General features: G+C 43.3%; 1 long non-coding RNA gene across 1 annotated transcript; it reads left to right on the top strand.

Annotated features, from left to right (window-relative positions):
* The first annotated feature begins 2,101 nt into the window (after nucleotides 1–2,101).
* Nucleotides 2,102–7,423, top strand: LOC115203696 (uncharacterized). The gene is made up of 2 exons (XR_003880225.1): nucleotides 2,102–2,301; nucleotides 3,915–7,423. It is a non-coding gene; the product is annotated as an uncharacterized LOC115203696 (long non-coding RNA).
* Nucleotides 7,424–7,678: the final 255 nt, after the last annotated feature.

Raw genomic sequence — 7,678 nt, 5'->3', positions numbered from 1 at the left:
TTGGAGCTGGCGTGCCGAACTCCAACCTCTGGACTTTCATGCCCATCCTAATTTCAGGTTTATTGTCTTGACTTTCGTTTTTGGCCTCTATCCCTTTGGGATTGCATTTCGGGTTGTGAACCCAGGTTTTATTTTCCGGGTAATCTTTTTATCAATATTTTTTTCCTTTCCCCCCCTTTTTTCCCCCTCCCCTCTTTTTAGTAATTAAGGTATTTCATGCTATGGTTTTACCATTTATTTAAAGTTTTGCCTGTGCCAGTGCATATCAGATTCGTCTGGTTTTTTTCAAACCTAACCCTAACCCTAACCCCCCTTCGGCTTCCACGTGTCAGAGATGGAAGTGGATCAACCGACTCAAAACTAGAAACCTAACCCTAACCCCTAACCCTAACCCTCACCCCTAACCCCAACCCCAACCCTAACCCTAACCCTAGACACCAATGACTACCACTCGACAGGGACACATGGCAACCAACTGAGGGCCAGACCTGCACAAGGTACGCAACTCAAGGGATTTTGCCTGATCCTACGTCGAGTTTACCCATACAGACAAGCTGGATTTGACTAGACATGGGATAATTGGGAGTTAGGATCCTGGAAGGGAATAACTCTCAATTCTACTTATGATTGAAAACATCCAGGACTACAGACAGACGGACACGGAGTAAATACATAGACAACGTGGAGATGAAAAGAAGGATCCGATGGGGAGTAACTCCTAGGTTGAACTATGCTTTCCACTTCCGTTGACAATTGAACCTTGCAAGACCTACCCAACCCCTCACCTAACCCTAACCATTCTAACCTTAACCATTCTAACCGCAACCCTAACCTTAACCGTTCTAACCCTAAAACCTAACCTTAACCATTCTAACTCTGACCCCAACTCTAACCTTAACCATTCTAACCCTAACCTTAACCCCAACCTCAACCATTCTAACTCTGACCTTAACCCTAACCATTCTAACACTAACCTTAACCCTAGCCTTAACCATTCTAACCCTAACCTTAACCATTCTAACCCTAACCTTAACCATTCCTAACACTAACTCTAACCTTAACCCCTAACCCTAACTGCAGTCCTAGCCCCTCTCTGGGTATGTGTGTGTCTGACCTTATGTTGTTAACCCTGTCTGTCTATTATAATGTATTGTGATCCCTATTTTATCACATTCCATGTTTCATCCATACCATATGGCATTTTTACAAACCTTGTGTTACCACGGGGTTGTACTTTTGTCATATTGGGTCTCCATTGTATTGTTGTCAGGTGTGCTTGACCTCTACTCTAACTCCATATCCACTTCAACTGTATCAGAACCTTGGCGTGATCCTGGACAACACCCTGTCGTTCTCCACTAACATCAAGGCGGTGACCCGATCCTGTAGGTTCATGCTCTACAACATTCGCAGAGTACGACCCTGCCTCACACAGGAAGCGACGCAGGTCCTAATCCAGGCACTTGTCATCTCCCGTCTGGATTACTGCAACTCGCTGTTGGCTGGGCTCCCTGCCTGTGCCATTAAACCCCTACAACTCATCCAGAATGCCGCAGCCCGTCTGGTGTTCAACCTTCCCAAGTTCTCTCACGTCACCCCGCTCCTCCGCTCTCTCCACTGGCTTCCAGTTGAAGCTCGCATCCGCTACAAGACCATGGTGCTTGCCTACGGAGCTGTGAGGGGAACGGCACCTCCATACCTTCAGGCTCTGATCAGGCCCTACACCCAAACAAGGGCACTACGTTCATCCACCTCTGGCCTGCTGGCCCCCCTACCTCTGAGGAAGCACGGTTCCCGCTCAGCCCAGTCCAAACTGTTCGCTGCTCTGGCACCCCAATGGTGGAACAAGCTCCCTCACGACGCCAGGACAGCGGAGTCAATCGCCACCTTCCGGAGACACCTGAAACCCCACCTCTTTAAGGAATACCTGGGATAGGATAAAGTAATCCTTCTAACCCCCCCCCCCCTTAAAGATTTAGATGCACTATTGTAAAGTGGTTGTTCCACTGGATATCATAAGGTGAATGCACCAATTTGTAAGTCGCTCTGGATAAGAGCGTCTGCTAAATGACTTAAATGTAATGTAATGTATCCCTATTCAAATCTCACCTTAATCTGAACTCCTCACCCCAAAACCTGTTCTCTGCTGCTAGGCTTAGTAACAGTACGGCCCAATCAAAATAATCCTTACCACCTGGGCCACACCCACTGTGCTCTAGAGAGGCAGCACAGCTCATAACCTTACAGGGAGACAACTGGATAGCACATCGCTCCACACACTTAACCAGGACTACATCAAAGGTAAGTAAACCACACAGAACACCGCACTACGCATATAGATATATACACATATTATTACAACTTACAGCATTTTTATTTGTATTCTTAATTTTATTCATATTTTTCTCCCTGCTACCTCATGAAGCCGAGTAAGGCAGAAACGCGTTGTGGCTGGGGCTCCTCTTGATCTGTAGTGTTGCTGTAAGGACGCAGGTCCCACACAGATGTCAGAGGGGTCTCTTTTTGGCTACTTTTTATTTTATTTGTACTTTTCTCTTTCCTTAACCCTTTCACACGTACCATCACACGGGGTGTGATCGTTCTACACTGGTCCCTGAAGCGTACGATCACACCCCGTGTGATTAGAACACTAATTTAGAACGCTCATTTAGAACGGCCAGTTTCGAATGACGCAACAATCAACATTTGAGCTGGCCACACTTTTTTCAGAAACTATTTACACAAACACAGTCCTTACAAAGTTATGTCCAGAATGTGAGCAGTTTATTTTTGGATGCAATGTTCAGATATTCACAGAAGTATCTATAGCATAACACAATCATCCTAACCGGAAAAATATAGGCTACATTTGTCCTAGCGCTGAGGAAAGATTGACGCAACACAAGCGGTCATATTTTCTAACTCTCGGCTGACATAAACTACACTAGGAATTAGCTAATAGCAATTACTATGTAAAATTAATCACATCACGGTTGAGCTCACCGTTGATCAAAATAATTGAGTAAAACACTTTCTAGAAATCGAAAGTAATCCGACGATTTGTTTCAGCGCGCAGCCATGCTTTTTTACCTCACAGACACCGAAGATAATAAGAGAAGACAAGATGAGTTGTTGAAGGGGTGTGGTCTACCATCCTTCACATCCCACATTCACTTCCTGAAGTTCTCAAAAAATGAGTGAACCCTTACTCACCTCATTTTGTTATAGCATCTTTGGTCCGACAGACGATCAACTGAAACCCAGAATGCATTGTATGTCAACAAACATGGCTCCATACACATAGCTGGAATTAGCTTAGCTCATCATAATCAGTACAACCTTCAAAACATTATTTTACACACATACTATGCGCCCTTTACAATTTATGCAAAAATCGGAACGCATGATTTATCACGGGTAATTGAAAAACGTAAATAAAATAGTAAATATATCAATAATACCACACAAAACATTTTCTGATAGTGATTTATTGATACAAATTGCTCGTTTAGGCAGTCAATCACGGTAACCTCTCACTCCCACTCTGAGCATTCAGTGTTGTTGTTTATGTAACAATCACATCCTGGAATGGAGAGAACGTTCGAACATCACGTGCATAAAAAAAGTCACGCTGGGGCGACCGTTAGAGATATTTGGAACTCACGCGTGAAAGGGTTAATTTGAGTTTTACACAGCCCTTATATAAATATACACACGAGGAGGAAGGTGAGTGTCATGTTGTGTGTCATCCCTCACACTACTTGTGAGGATGTATGTGTATGTTTTGTATAAAAAATATGTGTATAGGCGTATCCCTTCTTATGTTTTTATGTGTGTATGCATGTGTACCCCCACCTCAACCTTAACCCCAACCCTACTGACGGACTGACTAACGCCCAGCCATCGCACCCTAGGGCTCTTTCACCAGTGGGCAACAATGGGGTCTACAACTTTGGCCGGGTGCGCCCGGACCCCCCTGGCCCGCGCGTCAATGCTGTGGAGTGCACCCATTCCCTTTCCCCCCCTTCGGCTTCCACGTGTCAGAGATGGAAGTGGATCAACCGACTCAAAACTAGAAACCTAACCCTAACCCCAACCCTAAACCCTAACCCCCCTAACCCTAACCCTAACCGTAAAACAAACTAGCTGACACGAAACACAATTATTCAAAACCTAACCATACCCCTAACCTAACCCTAACCCCCCTAACCCTAACCGTAAAACAAACTAGCTGACACGAAACACAATTATATTCAACACCTAACCATAACCCTAACCCTCTAACCCTAACCCTAACCCTAACCTGAACCTCTCCCCAAACCCCACTCCTAACCTGAACCTTTCCCCAAACCCCACTCCTAACCTGAACCTTTCCCCAAACCCCACTCCTAACCTGAACCTCTCCCCAAACCCCACTCCTAACCTGAACCTCTCCCCAAACCCCACTCCTAACCTTAACGTCTCCCCAAACCCCACTCCTAACCTTAACGTCTCCCCAAACCCCACTCCTAACCTGAACCTCTCCCCAAACCCCACTCCTAACCTGAACCTCTCCCCAAACCCCACTCCTAACCTTAACCTCTCTCCAAACCCCTCTCCAAACCCCACTCCTAACCTTAACCTCTCCCCAAACCCCACTCCTAACCTGAACCTTTCCCCAAACCCCACTCCTAACCTGAACCTTTCCCCAAACCCCACTCCTAACCTGAACCTCTCCCCAAACCCCACTCCTAACCTTAACCTCTCTCCAAACCCTACTCCTAACCTTAACGTCTCCCCAAACCCCACTCCTAACCTTAACCTCTCTTAACCGTTTAGACATATTGGGTTGTTACGGTTGATACTGCAATAGGTCAAATGTCTCCCCTATTTTCCCCCAATGCTGAACAAGGGTGAGTAGCCAAAAGTATGTGTTCTTTATGGACACATGTATGGTCACGTTAATAACATATACATTAGCTAATGATTAATGACACATTGACAATGGGTTGACAGAAGGGCATATCAAGGGGAGGATTCATGACATGCAAGCATTGCCTATATAGTTTTAACTTGTAATTAACCAATGTGTATAAGCAACAAAATAGGTGCCCTTTTTTATTTTCGATTCCAACAAGTCTTGTTTGCGACTGTGTTACGCATTTTCATATATGAGCAAGGGGCCCCTCCAGCAGACAGGCTCATCCCCTCAAACTCCAGAGGCAAGACACAGTCCTCTGACATGGGAGTTCAAATAGCAAAGTATTTTCCCACTTTGGTTTACTTTTTTAACGTTCTTGTTTTTTAGTTAATTTTTAGGCTCATGTTAAGCAGGCAGTTATGGTGCACAGTTTTTTAAAATTTATATCGATGCATCATCGGGAATTTAAGGTCATAAGTCTCAATGTAAATGGACTGGGGAGTGCCATCAAGAGAAGTAAGGTAATAGCAAAGACAAAACTGGAGAGAGTTGACATACTATTCTGGCAGGAAACTCCCTTATCCACACCTGAACACGAGAAACTCAAGAAAATGGGATATAGGAATACCTTTTTTTCTTCTTATAAAATAGGTAGAATCTTGATCCCAAATTCAGTTCATTTTGAGTTTATATCAGAAATTAAAGACAAGGAGGGTAGATTTATACTTGTTAAATGTAAACTGGATAACAAGGAAGTTACATTATCTAATGTATACGCGCCCCCGGGGAGTGACATGGTCTTCTACAGGAAGGTGTTTGATTTAATTGCCACAAAAACCTCTGGCACTCTTATCTGTGGAGGGGATTTTAACACGATTTTAAACTCAAAGTTGGACAGCACAAATCAAAATAGGAAAATTAGTCTAGTTGCAAAAAAGATCAACATGATATTGCAGGATCTAGGACTGCTTGATGTATGGCGTAACATCTACATGACAGATAAGAAATATACTTTTTACTCAGCCCGCCACACTGAATACTCCAGGTTAGATGACATGTTCATGTACAATAGACAGACAGACACAGGCTTAAGGATTGTAGGATCAGGCAGAGCGACTTATCAGATCATAATGGAGTTTACCTTACTCTACACCTTGATAGCAAACCAAGAAATACTCTATGGAGCCTTAATGCAAGCATGCTGAATGATCCAGCATTCAAGGAATCAATAAAGACAGAATTGAACGTCTCTATCTGGAGAATAACGATAACGGGGAAGTATCCCCTGCTACATTGTGGGATGCAGCTAAGGCGGTTATTAGAGGAAAGATCATAGCCACATCATCTCTCAAGAAAAAGATTAAAGCACAGAAACTGCTGAAATTACAGGAAACACTAAGAAACTTTGAACGATCTCATAGTCATTACAAAGATCCTCTTATATTACAAGAGATTCAAAAGATAAAACAGGAAATTGACCAGATTTATATTGAAAAAGTAAAGAAAAAGCTCAGGTTCCTGAAACAACGATATTATGAAGCAGGCTCAAAGGCAACCAAATTACTAGCATGGAGACTTAGGAAACAACAAGCACAGAATACAATTTTCTAAATAAAAGACCCCAAAACAAAGAAGATTACATGCAAATTGGATGAAATACAGAATGCATTTTAATCATATTACACAAATCTGTACAAGCAACCAGAGAAGGCAGATGCACAGACAATAGAGCATTCACTTGATCTCCCTTCAGTTGGGACAGAGCAACATGATAGACTTACTTCAGAAATTACCACTGAAGAAATTAAAAATTCAATATCTAATCTAAAAGGAAACAAATCTCCAGACTCTGATGGCTTCCCTTCAGAATCGGTCAAAGCCTTCAGAGAACAACTAACACCTCTACTTAAGGGCCTGATGGCTTCCCTTCAGAATAGGTCAAAGCCTTCAGAGAACAACTAACACCTCTACTTAAGGGCCTGATGGCTTCCCTTCAGAATAGGTCAAAGCCTTCAGAGAACAACTAACACCTCTACTTAAGGGCCTGATGGCTTCCCTTTGGAATCGGTCAAAGCCTTCAGAGAACAACTAACACCTCTACTTAAGGGCCTGATGGCTTCCCTTCAGAATGGTTCAATACCTTCAGAGAACAACTAACACCTCTACTTAAGGGCCTGATGGCTTCCCTTCAGAATGGTTCAAGACCTTCAGAGAACAACTAACACCTCTACTTAAGGCCCTGATGGCTTCCCTTCAGAATAGGTCAAAGCCTTCGGAGAACAACTAACACCTCTACTTAAGGGCCTGATGGCTTCCCTTCAGAATAGGTCAAAGCCTTCAGAGAACAACTAACACCTCTACTTAAGGGCTGTTTTAACTGTACTCTGCGGGAGGGGGCTCTCCCACCATCATGGAGGGAGACGATCATATCTATAATCCCAAAAGAGGGTAAAGATAGGAAGGAATGCAGTTCCTATAGATCTATTGCAGTTCTTAACACGGATTTTGAACTATATGCATCAATAATAGCCAAAAGAATGGAAGACATAATCCCAGAATTGATTGACGGGGATCAAACGGGTTTCATACGAAGTGGGCAGACACAGGACAACATAAGGAGAACACTACATGTCATGGACCACATTACTCAGAATAAGACAAGTGCAATATTAATCAGTTTAGATGCAGAAAAAGCATTTGATTCAGTGGGATGGGATTATCTATTCCAAATTATGGAAAGATTTGGTTTCAACAAAGAAGTGATAAAGTGCATCAAAA

Source organism: Salmo trutta, chromosome 12 (genome assembly GCF_901001165.1).
Source record: "Salmo trutta chromosome 12, fSalTru1.1, whole genome shotgun sequence".
NCBI classification, from domain to species: Eukaryota; Metazoa; Chordata; class Actinopteri; order Salmoniformes; family Salmonidae; genus Salmo; species Salmo trutta.
This window is presented reverse-complemented; position numbering and strand designations above follow the sequence as displayed.